Raw genomic sequence first — 11,664 nt, forward strand, 5'->3', positions numbered from 1 at the left:
GCCTGGGTATCCTGGAAGGATATTGATCTCATCCCGTCAGTAGAGGATGCCTGTTTTTTTTTATTTAAATGCCTTCCTAACCATCTTAAATAAGCATGCCCCATTCAAGAAATTTAGAACCAGGAACAGATATACCCCTTGTTTCTCCCCAGACCTGACTGCCCATAACCAACACAAAAACATCCAATGGCGTTCTGCATTAGCATCAAACAGCCCCCGTGATATGCAGCTTTTCAGGGAAGCTAGAAACCATTATGCACAGGCAGTTAGAAAAGCCAAGGCTAGCTTTTTCAAGCAGAAATTTTCTTCCTGCAACACTAACTCAAAAAAGTTCTGGGACACTGTAAAGTCCATGGAGAATAAGAACACCTTCTCCCAGCTGCCCACTGCTCTGAAGATAGGAAGCACTGTCACCACTGATAAATACTATAATTGATAATTTCAATAAGCATTTCTCTACGGCTGGCCATGCTTTCCACCTGGCTACCCCTACCCCGGTCAACAGCACTGCATCCCCCACAGCAACTCTCCCAAGCCTTCCCCATTTCTCCTTCTCCCAAATCCAGTCAGCTGATGTTCTGAAAGAGCTGCAAAACCTGGACCCCTACAAATCAGCCGGGCTAGACAATCTGGACCCTTTCTTTCTAAAATTATCTGCAGAAATTTTTGCCACCCCTATTACTAGCCTGTTCAACCTCTCTTTCGTGTCATCTGAGATTCCCAAAGATTGGAAAACAGCTGCGGTCATCCCCCTCTTCAAAGGGGGGGACACTCTTGACCCAAACTGCTACAGACCTATATCTATCCTACCCAGCCTTTCAAAGGTCTTCGAAAGCAAAGTCAGCAAACAGATTACCGACCATTTCGAATCTCACCATACCCTCTCTGCTATGCAATCTGGTTTCAGAGCTGGTCATGGGTGCACCTCAGCCACGCTCAAGGTTCTAAACGATATCTTAACCGCCATCGATAAGAAACATTACTGTGCAGCCATATTCATTGATCTGGCCAAGGCTTTCGACTCTGTCAATCACCACATCCTCATCGGCAGACTCGACAGCCTTGGTTTCTCAAATGATTGCCTCGCCTGGTTCACCAACTACTTCTCTGATAGAGTTCAGTGTGTCAAATCAGAGGGTCTGTTGTCCGGACCTCTGGCAGTCTCTATAGGGGTGCCACAGGGTTCAGTTCTTGGACCAACTCTCTTCTCTGTATACATCAATGATGTCGCTCTTGCTGCTGGTGAGTCTCTGATCCACCTCTACGCAGACAACACCATTCTGTATACTTCTGGCCCTTCTTTGGACACTGTGTTAACAACCCTCCAGGCAAGCTTCAATGCCATACAACTCTCCTTCCGTGGCCTCCAATTGCTCTTAAATACAAGTAAAACTAATTGCATGCTCTTCATCCGATCGCTGCCTGCACCTGCCCGCCTGTCCAACATCACTACTTTGGACGGCTCCGACTTAGAATACGTGGACAACTACAAATTCTCAGGTGTCTGGTTAGACTGTAAACTCTCCTTCCAGACCCACATCAAACATCTCCAATCCAAAGTTAAATCTAGAATTGTCTTCCTATTTCGCAACAAAGCATCCTTCACTCATGCTGCCAAACATACCCTTGTAAAACTGACCATCCTACCTTTCCTCGACTTTGGCGATGTCATTTACAAAATAGCCTCCAATACCCTACTCAACAAATTGGATGCAGTCTGTCACAGTGCCATCCGTTTTGTCACCAAAGCCCCATATACTACCCACCATTGCGACCTGTACGCTCTCGTTGGCTGGCCCTGGCTTCATACTCGTCGCCAAACCCACTGGCTCCATGTCATCTACAAGACCCTGCTAGGTCCCCTGCTAAGTCCCCCCTTATCTCAGCTCGCTGGTCACCATAGCATCACCCACCTGTAGCACTCGCTCCAGCAGGTATATCTATCTGGTCACCCCCAAAGCCAATTCTTTCTTTGGCCGCCTCTCCTTCCAGTTCTCTGCTGCCAATGACTGGAACGAACTACAAAAATCTCTGAAACTGGAAACACTTATCTCCCTCACTAGCTTTAGGCACCAACTGTCAGAGCAGCTCACAGATTACTGCACCTGTACATAGCCCACCTATAATTTAGCCCAAACAACTACCTCTTTCCCTACTGTATTTATTTTATTTATTGATTTATTTTGCTCCTTTGCACCCCATTATTTTTATTTCTACGTTGCACATTCTTCCCCTGCAAATCTACCATTCCAGTGTTTTACTTGCTATATTGTATTTACTTTGCCACCATGGCCTTTTTTTGCCTTTAACTCCCTTATCTCACCTCACATCGTATATAGACTTGTTTCTACTGTATTATTGACTGTATGTTTGTTTTACTCCATGTGAAACTCTGTGTCGTTGTATGTGTCGAACTGCTTTGCTTTATCTTGGCCAGGTCACAATTGTAAATGAGAACTTGTTCTCAACTTGCCTACCTGGTTAAATAAAGGTGAAATCAAAATAAATCAAAAATTTAGAAATCCAATTTTCAGGAAGGAATTTTAAGATGTATGAATCAATCTAGCTTCCCCACTAATTTTATAAATAAGGAAGACTAAGGTGAGGATGCCTAGGGTCATGGACTCTATTCTATCTAATTGATGTGAAAAGGCCAGCCCATCCCAGCCCACTGCTCCACTTTGCCAACTGCTGCTTGCTCGCATCCCGCCAGCCTCTCAGTCTCTGGGCTTATGGCTTCTCGGCCTAAATAGAAAAGTATGCTACTTTATTTGCTTGTTTGCTGTGGGGATTGTAACACTCAGTACTGCACTGCAGTTTAGATTCTCCAGCCATTCCCAGGTTTCTCCCAGTTTTACTTGCGTTTACACCGATAAGTCATGAGTGAGGAAAGGGGAAACTGCTACAATCCTTAGACACTACTAAAGAAACAAAGACAGCATTGATAAACTTTTACAATACCTCCTAATCCACTTGTGGCATGTTTATGAATTGTGTGTATTACCATTCCAGTTCCTTTATAATGCCCCTATAACAACACTATGTTTTACTGATTTGATGAGTCCATACATCTTGCATCACCTGTGTTAGCAAGACTAAAACTACTCCATGCTGCATCACTTATTTGAGATCTATGGTAAACAGCTGGAATGGACTAACACCTCGTTCCTCAAACCTCACTATTTAACATCCAGCTATCTCTCTCCCTCTCTTCTCTCCCCTTTCTTGCATGTACACATGCAGGCATACAAGCATGCACAGACACACACTCCACATCACAGGACGTTGGTGGCACCTTAATTGGGGAGGACGGGCTTGTGGTAATGGCTGGAGCCGAATAGGTGGAATGGCATCAAATACATCAAACACATGGTTTCCATGTGTTTGATATGATGCCATTCCATTTGCTCTGTTCCAGCCATTATTATGGTCCGTCCTCCCCTCAGCAGCCTCCACTGCTCCACATGCACTCACAACCCCCTCACCATCAGGATGTGGGGGTAAGGAAGTGGAGTGGAGGGGCTATAAACTTGAAAGGGCTCTCGTCTTCCTAAGAGAGGAGTAAAGAGAGCTAACTAGGTGACATGGAGTGGGGGTGTGGGGGGTGGTGGTGGAGGTGGAGGAGGGGGTTCGATTCTACTCTAGAAAATGTACTGGCCTAGTTGGAAAAACAAGCCAAAAAAAGAGAAGACCAAGAAAACATAGGGGTGAGAGGAACTGGAGCTGTGGCCTGAGGATGAACCCATCGGGGACATTGCTTGGCGGGGTCATCCCAAGTTCACGTCTTTCCCTAGCTGACTCTGTGAGAGTGGAGGAGCTGTCCGAGGCTGAGGGGGCCTGCTCTTGACAGCCTCCAGCCCCGGCAGGGAGTCCCCCAGGGGCCCTGTAACACAAACCCATTTCCAGCAGGAGTCCTCTGGGCTGTGTAAGGGATGGGGGTTCACCCTGGGTAAGGGAGGGTCACTCTGGGGGTCAAGAGGGTGGGGAGCCACCACAACCAATAAATATCTGCTTGACACATAAGAGTCTGTTTCCAAAGCTCCCATTCCTGTTCCCCCCTCAGTAAAGGTTCTAGTTACTTGCAATAGAAAAGCTGAAACTATCTCTATATCCTTATACAGGAGCCATATTTTACTGACATGGGAAAAGTAGGATGGGGGGGTAAAGTTTATTTTGGCTGAAATGATTTGATAATACAGGAAATTAGTTTACCTTAGTTTACCCTCTTTTGTTCTCTATTGCTTCTCTTTTCTGTTATTGACTGTACGTTTGTTTATGTGTAACTCTGTGTTGTTGTTTTTGTTGCACGGCTTTGCTTTACCTTGGCCAGGTAGCAGTTGTAAATGAGAACTTGTTCTCAACTGTCCTACCTGGTTAAATAAAGGTGAAATTAAAAATGTTAAAAATCCTGAAAGCAAAGGACACAGGATGTTGCTGATGGGAGCTGTCCTCAGAGGAGACCCCTTTGAAGAACCCTTTTTGGTGTCAGGTAGAACCCTTTTGAGTCCCATGCAGAGCCCTTCAAACAGAGGGTTCTACATGAAGCCCAAAAGGGGTCTACCTGGAACCAAAAAGGGATTCTACCTGGAGTCTATAAGGGTTATCCTATGGGGACAGCCGAAGAACCCTTTTGGAACCCTTTTTTCTAAGAGTGTAATATTGAAAGGGAATGACAGGTGGTCCAGGGGGAGACATGACTGTTACAGATGGACACAGAGACTCTAGAGGTCTTTGATTTAGACAAATGAGAGACCGTCTATCATTCGTCACTCACAGAACCAACAATGAGTCAGGGCCCAGAGGTAGCCAACTAATCAGGCAGTTTACACAGACAGCCCAGCATGTGTCCTTTGAGTGGATAAGTGGTCCCTCCCATTATGTTAAGAGTAAAGGCTCTACCAGGGGAGTGGGGAAAGGTTGTCAGGGAGTTAATGAGTTGAGTGATGGGCTGATCAGGGATCGGAGGGTTAAGCTATATGACAGGACGCGTCACATATTGAAAGAGATTGAAGACTTGTAGATTTATGAAGTGTTTGTTAATCACCAATCACTTCATATGGCCATCAGGAGACACAATGGATTCTGGGCATACTGTCGGTAGAGAGTTGACAGGTTTTCCAACCTGCTTTTCCCCCCCGGCCAATTATAGTACTTTTCAACCATTATTGCAGATTTAAAAAATGCTCTATGAATACATAAGATGTGTGGATATGGCAATATAATACTGCATAATAAAATGCTTCTCAACAGTAACTTTTACAACTGCTGCCATTTGGTATCCTTGTTTTACCTTTATTTAACTAGGCAAATTCTTATTTACAATGACAGCCTAGGAACAGTGGGTTAACTGCCTTGTTCAGGGTCGGGGCAACACATTTTTATCTTGTCAGTTCTGGGATTCAATCTAGCAACCTTTCGGTTACTGGCTCCAAGCTCTAACCTCTAGGCTACATGCCGCCCCGCAACCCTGTTGCTTACATTAGCAGTGACTGAGACATGAAAAAATATTTTCATTCTGTAGAAAAAGAGCAGGTCTGAACACACAGGTCAGAGTCCCCATGCATGTTGATTGCTCAGGATAAGATGACATTGCTTTTCTCTTGGTCAATGAGTCATAGGTAATTTCAACATCACAGCCCTTGGTTGTTTTGGTTCTAAAGGCTGGGAAATGTGGTGATACTGTCATTGTAGTCTATTTAAAGTAGTTTACGTTGTTTTACATAGTTTTGCTTCATAAGATTAGGGGAGGGTTTGGCCGGGGTAGGCTGTCATTGTAAATAAGAATTTGTTCTGAACTGAATTGACTAGTTAAATAAAGGTTAAATAAATCAAATTAAATAAAGCATTAAAGCTCCAACCTGGGAAACAGAGTGTATCTATCATCTGGGTCAGTTGTGTCAAGTTCAAATATGTGATTACATTGCATTGTAGAATACATTTGATCATATTGAAATGTCATCAAATGTTCTTTCTCTTTCAAACATCTATAGGTTGTAAAGTAGATTTTGAAAACTTTGGTTGATGCATAGAGAACAAAATATACAAAACTGTATTCAGCAGTGTGACATGGCCTACACATGCTGAAGGAGTATGTCACGTTCTGACCTTAGTTCTTTTGTTATGTCTTTGTTTTAGTATGGTCAGGGCGTGAGTTGGGTGGGTTGTCTATGTTCCTTTTTCTATGTGCTGTTTTTGTGTTTGGCCTGGTATGGTTCTCAATCAGAGGCAGGTGTCGTTAGTTGTCTCTGATTGAGAATCATACTAAGGTAGCCTTTTCCCACGTGTGTGGTGTGGGTGATTGTTTTCTGTCTATGTGTATGTCACCAGACAGGACTGTTTCGTTTCGTGTTATTCTCTGTGTACATTTTGTGCACGACCGTAGGTCACGGTTGTCCATGTATGTGTGTATTTTCTGGACTGTTTAGTTCCCCGTGTTTTGGGGCATTTGTTTGGGTTGGCGTCGGTTTCACCTGTGTGGTGAATTAAAAGTATCGCTACCCTGAACTTCTTCCTCCACTACACCCCGGGCATTACAGAGTAGGGTTTACTGTAACAATAGTGAACATTGACTTTTTGCAGATAGGAGTTCAGTTTCTCTTATGAAATATCTCTTGATACAAACACCTGGTATGAATGGGTGAGCCTATATAGGTGGTGCCAGTGAGATTCATATAGACAATGTCCAGGCAGCAGGAAGTTTCACATTCATCTGGTTCTAGTTTAGGCATATCTACTGTATATTACAGTAATTCTGTCCTTAGTATGCATCATAACAGCAATGCACATTTCTCAATATCAAAATACAGAATACAAACTTCAAGTCATTTTGTCTGTGTCAGTAAGGTGTTTTATGAGTCTGAACTGTGTGGTTGAGTTATAACACAAGGTGGCTGGTATGTAAAGCAATTTGTTCTGCATTTGCATGTCTGTAGGAGCCGTCTTCCTGAGGTGCCAACAGAGAGACTGTTCCTGTCTTGTTGACAAGGCTCTGTGGAGAGAGAAAAAGGGAAAAGAAATGGAGTGAGGAATAGAACAGAGCACGGAGGTTTAGGGGTGAGGGAGGATAGAGAGGTGAAGGAGGGTGTTGAGGGAGCTGAAAGGGGGTGGGGAGTGGGAGGGAGAGGAGGGAGAGGGAGAGGGGGAGAAAAAAGGCTGTGCGTGAGGAGAGGACCTCCCCGTGAACTGTGCAGTCGCGAGCCGGGTCATCGGGGCGAGGTTGTTAGAGCGTGCCTGTAACAGTACACCCGAGGGTTCAGCCAAAGTTCACACACTCAATGTGCAGGATCCATGTCCCTCAGTCAGCGCTCCCCAGTCAACCAGCCCAACCAGCATTGCACACCAGCACATACACAGGAACACAGCAATACTGTACGTGCACTGCACCCAGCACACACTCACACAAACATGAGCTCAGCATAGACAGACAAACACAGATAAACATAGAAACCTTATAATCATTCTGGTTAACTTTGAAAAATGCAGTCCGAAATACAAACATGCATGTGTACATAATTATACACATAAAAAATTGCCCCACATTGTCCCACAAATTATACAGATAACATGTTGCTAACATCTCAATGAATCACACAGATTGTCGCTGAGGGATGATACATGATAAATATAAAAAGGACAGCATGATCTCATAAACTCTGCACAGGAACTAGACGGAACTGTTTGCAACAGGAAAAAGGAACTTCTTTGACACTATAATACTGTAAATTATATTTGTGTCTGTGGCCTGTAAAAACAGCCAAATGGTTTGAACTGCAAGAGAGATGGCACTAATTCCAGCCAGGATGGTTAAATAGGAAAGGCCAATAAGCCAGAATCCCCTCTGTGTGAGCGAGCTCTTTGTGGAAAACTGTCTGCTGAACTCCCGTTGGAGACTGGTTGGCCCACTGTCAAACCCAGAGCTTGACCTGGTGTTGAACCCAACTGTCAAACTGACAGTGTATTGTGGGTCTGTGCTGAGGGAGGAGGGGCTAGAGTGTGGCGAAGTTGAGTACAGGAAGTTTTCATCATTATGAGTCCCTTTAAAAGATGTGCTGCATAGTGATTTCATTTGGCTGTGCTCAATAGACACAATCAGCAAAATATGTTTGCATTGTTGGAAAAGGCATGATTTCAGGCCCAAACCTTTGGCAAACCATTATTTTACAATAACTGCACTGTTGTTGTGAAATATCTTGGATATCCCATCTGTCTCAGAGGCCTATCCATCATATGATGACCTGTACATACTCTCCTCATTCTCAGGCGAGGGATAAGTCGTTCCTCTCTTCTGTCACAAGAGTATTTGACAGACGGGCCCAGCTGTGGCTGTCAGGCGCCAGAGCACCGCGCCCTTGGAGCCTGAGGCAGACAAGGCCCAAAACCCAGAACAATTCAGCCTTTGTGAATCTACTGGAAACCATCAACTGCATCCAAATGACCGTAAGCTGCAGATACAAGCCAGATGTTGGAATTCCACGACTAAGTTCAATCCCAGTCCAGTCTGGCTCATCCCAGCCTGGCTCAGGCTCAGTAAAGAAATGTCAGTCAGAGTAGTTATGAAGCTATGGAAGACACAAACTCATCCCACTGGCAAGTGGACACGTCCACATGGGTGGAAATTCTTAATTTGCCATACAGTAAAACTGGTTGATTATTGTCTCATAAAGAGTTGAGGATATTTTGTTTGTATTTGAGTGAATATCAAATCCAGATCAGATTGTTTCAACCTACTGTGCACTCTTAGAAAAAAGGGTTCCAAAAGGGTTCTTCGGCTATTCCCATAGGAGAACCCTTTTTGGTTTCTGATAGAACCCGTTTTGGTTCCACGTAGAAACCTCTGTGGAAAGGTTTTTTACATGGAAACCAAAAGGGTTCTACCTGGAACCGAAAAGCTTCTTCAATGGGTTCCCCTACAGGGACAGCCAAAGAGCCCTTTTAGATTCTAGATAGCACCTTTTTTTCTAAGAGTGTATATTACCGTGATGTGCATGTCAGGTGTGCTCCCTCTCCGGCCTCTAGGTCACCAGGCTGTTCGTTATGACGCACACCTGTCACCATCATTACGCGCATTATGACACTCACCTAGACTCCATCACTTCCTTGATTACCTGTCCTACATATGTCACTCCCTTTGGTTCCTTCCCCAGGCGTCATTGTTTATGTTTCTGTTCCATGTCTGTGCTGTTCGAGTTTCTTGTTTTGTATTATGTTGTGTTTATTTATTAAAACACTCACTCCCTGAACTTGCTTCCTGACTCTCAGCGCACATCATTACAGTGCATCATTCATTTGGGCTTTGTCCCTGTAAAAACTCTGTAGATCTGGGTGTATTATCTGACCTCAGAGACAACATTAAGATGTTTTATTTATTTTATTTGTATTTCACCTTTATTTAACCAGGTAGGCAAGTTGAGAACAAGTTCTCATTTACAATTGCGACCTGGCCAAGATAAAGCAAAGCAGTTCGACAGATACAACGACACACAGTTACACATGGAGTAAAACAAACATACAGTCAATAATACAGTAGAAAAATAAGTCTATATACAATGTGAGCAAGTGAGGTGAGATAAGGGAGGTAAAGGCAAAAAAAGGGCCATGGTGGCGAAGTAAATACAGTATTGCAAGTAAAACACTGGAATGGTAGATTTGCAGTGGAAGAATGTGCAAAGTAGAGATAGAAATAATGGGGTGCAAAGGAGCAAACTAAATAAATAAATAAATACAGTAGGGAAAGAGGTAGTTGTTTGGGCTACATTTGAGATAGGCTATGTACAGGTGCAGTAATATGTGAGCTTCTCTGGCAGCTGGTTCATAAAGCTAGTGAGGGAGAAAAGGGTTTCCAGTTTTAGAGATTTTTTAGTTCGTTCCAATCATTGGCAGCAGAGAGGCGGCCAAAGGAAGAATTGGTTTTGGGGGTGACCAGAGAGATATACCTGCTGGAGCGCGTGTTACATGTGGGTGCTGCTATGGTGACCAGCGAGCTGAGATAACGGGGGACTTTACCTAGCAGGGTCTTGTAGATGACCTGGAGCCAGTGGGTTTGGCAACGAGTATGAAGCGAGGGCCAGCCAACGAGAGGGTACAGGTCGCAGTGGTGGGTAGTATATGGGGCTTTGGTGACAAAACGGATGGCACTGTGATAGACTGCATCCAATTTATTGAGTAGGGTATTGAAGGCTATTTTGTAAATGACATCGCCGAAGTCGAGGATTGGTAGGATGGTCAGTTTTACAAGGATATGTTTGGCAGCATGAGTGAAGGATGCTTTGTTGCGAAATAGGAAGCCAATTCTAGATTTAACTTTGGATGAGATATGTTTGATGTGAGTCCGGAAGGAGAGTTTACAGTCTAACCAGACACCTAGGTATTTGTAGTTGGACACATATTCTAAGTCAGAGCCGTCCAGAGTAGTGATGTTGGACAGGCGGGCAGGTGCAGGCAGCAATCGGTTGAAGAGCATGCATTTAGTTTTACTTGTATTTAAGAGCAATTGGAGGCCACGGAAGGAGAGTTGTATGGCATTGAAGCTCGCCTGTAGGGTTGTTAACACAGTGTCCAAAGAAGGGCCAGAAGTATACAGAATGGTGTCGTCTGCATAGAGGTGGATCAGAGACTCACCAGCAGCAAGAGCGACATCATTGATGTATACAGAGAAGAGAGTCGGTCCAAGAATTGAACCCTGTGGCACCCCCATAGAGACTGCCAGAGGCCCGGACAGCAGACCCTCCGATTTGACACACTGAACTCTATCAGAGAAGTAGTTGGTGAACCAGGCGAGGCATTTGAGAAACCAAGGCTGTCGAGTCTGCCGATGAGGATGTGGTGATTGACAGAGTCGAAAGCCTTGGCCAGGTCAATGAATACGGCTGCACAGTATTGTTTCTTATCGATGGCGGTTAAGATATCGTTTAGGACCTTGAGTGTGGCTGAGGTGCACCCATGACCAGCTCTGAAGGTATGGTGGGACTCGAAATAGTGGATTTATCGGTGGGGACAGTGTTTCCTAACTTCAGTGCAGTGGGCAGCTGGGAGGAGGTGTTCTTATTCTCCATGGACTTTACAGTGTCCCAGAACTTTTTTGAGTTAGTGTTGCAGGAAGAAAATTTCTGCTTGAAAAAGCTAGCCTTGGCTTTTCTAACTGCCTGCTGGTTTCCAGCTTCCCTGAAAAGTTGCATATCACGGGGGCTGTTCGATGCTAATGCAGAACGCCATTGGATGTTTTTGTGTTGGTTAAGGGCAGAGAACCAAGGGCTATATCTGTTCCTGGTTCTAAATTTCTTGAATGGGGCATGCTTATTTAAGATGGTTAGGAAGGCATTTGAAAAAAATAACCAAGCATTTTCTACTGATGGGATGAGATCAATATCCTTCCCCGGCCAGGTCGATTAGAAAGGCCTGCTCGCTGAATTGTTTCAGGGAGCGTTTGACAGTGATGAGTGGAGGTCATTTGACCGCTGACCCATTACCGATGCAGGCAATGAGGCAGTGATCGCCGAGATCTTGGTTGAAAACAGCAGAGGTGTATTTAGAGGGCAAGTTGGTTAGGATGATATCTATGAGGGGGCCCGTGTTTACGGCTTTGGGGAGGTACCTGGTAGGGTCATTGATAATTTGTGTGAGATTGAGGGCATCAAGCTTAGATTGTAGGATGGCTGGGGTGTTAAG

Source organism: Oncorhynchus kisutch, linkage group LG1 (assembly GCF_002021735.2).
Source record: "Oncorhynchus kisutch isolate 150728-3 linkage group LG1, Okis_V2, whole genome shotgun sequence".
Taxonomy (NCBI): Eukaryota; Metazoa; Chordata; class Actinopteri; order Salmoniformes; family Salmonidae; genus Oncorhynchus; species Oncorhynchus kisutch.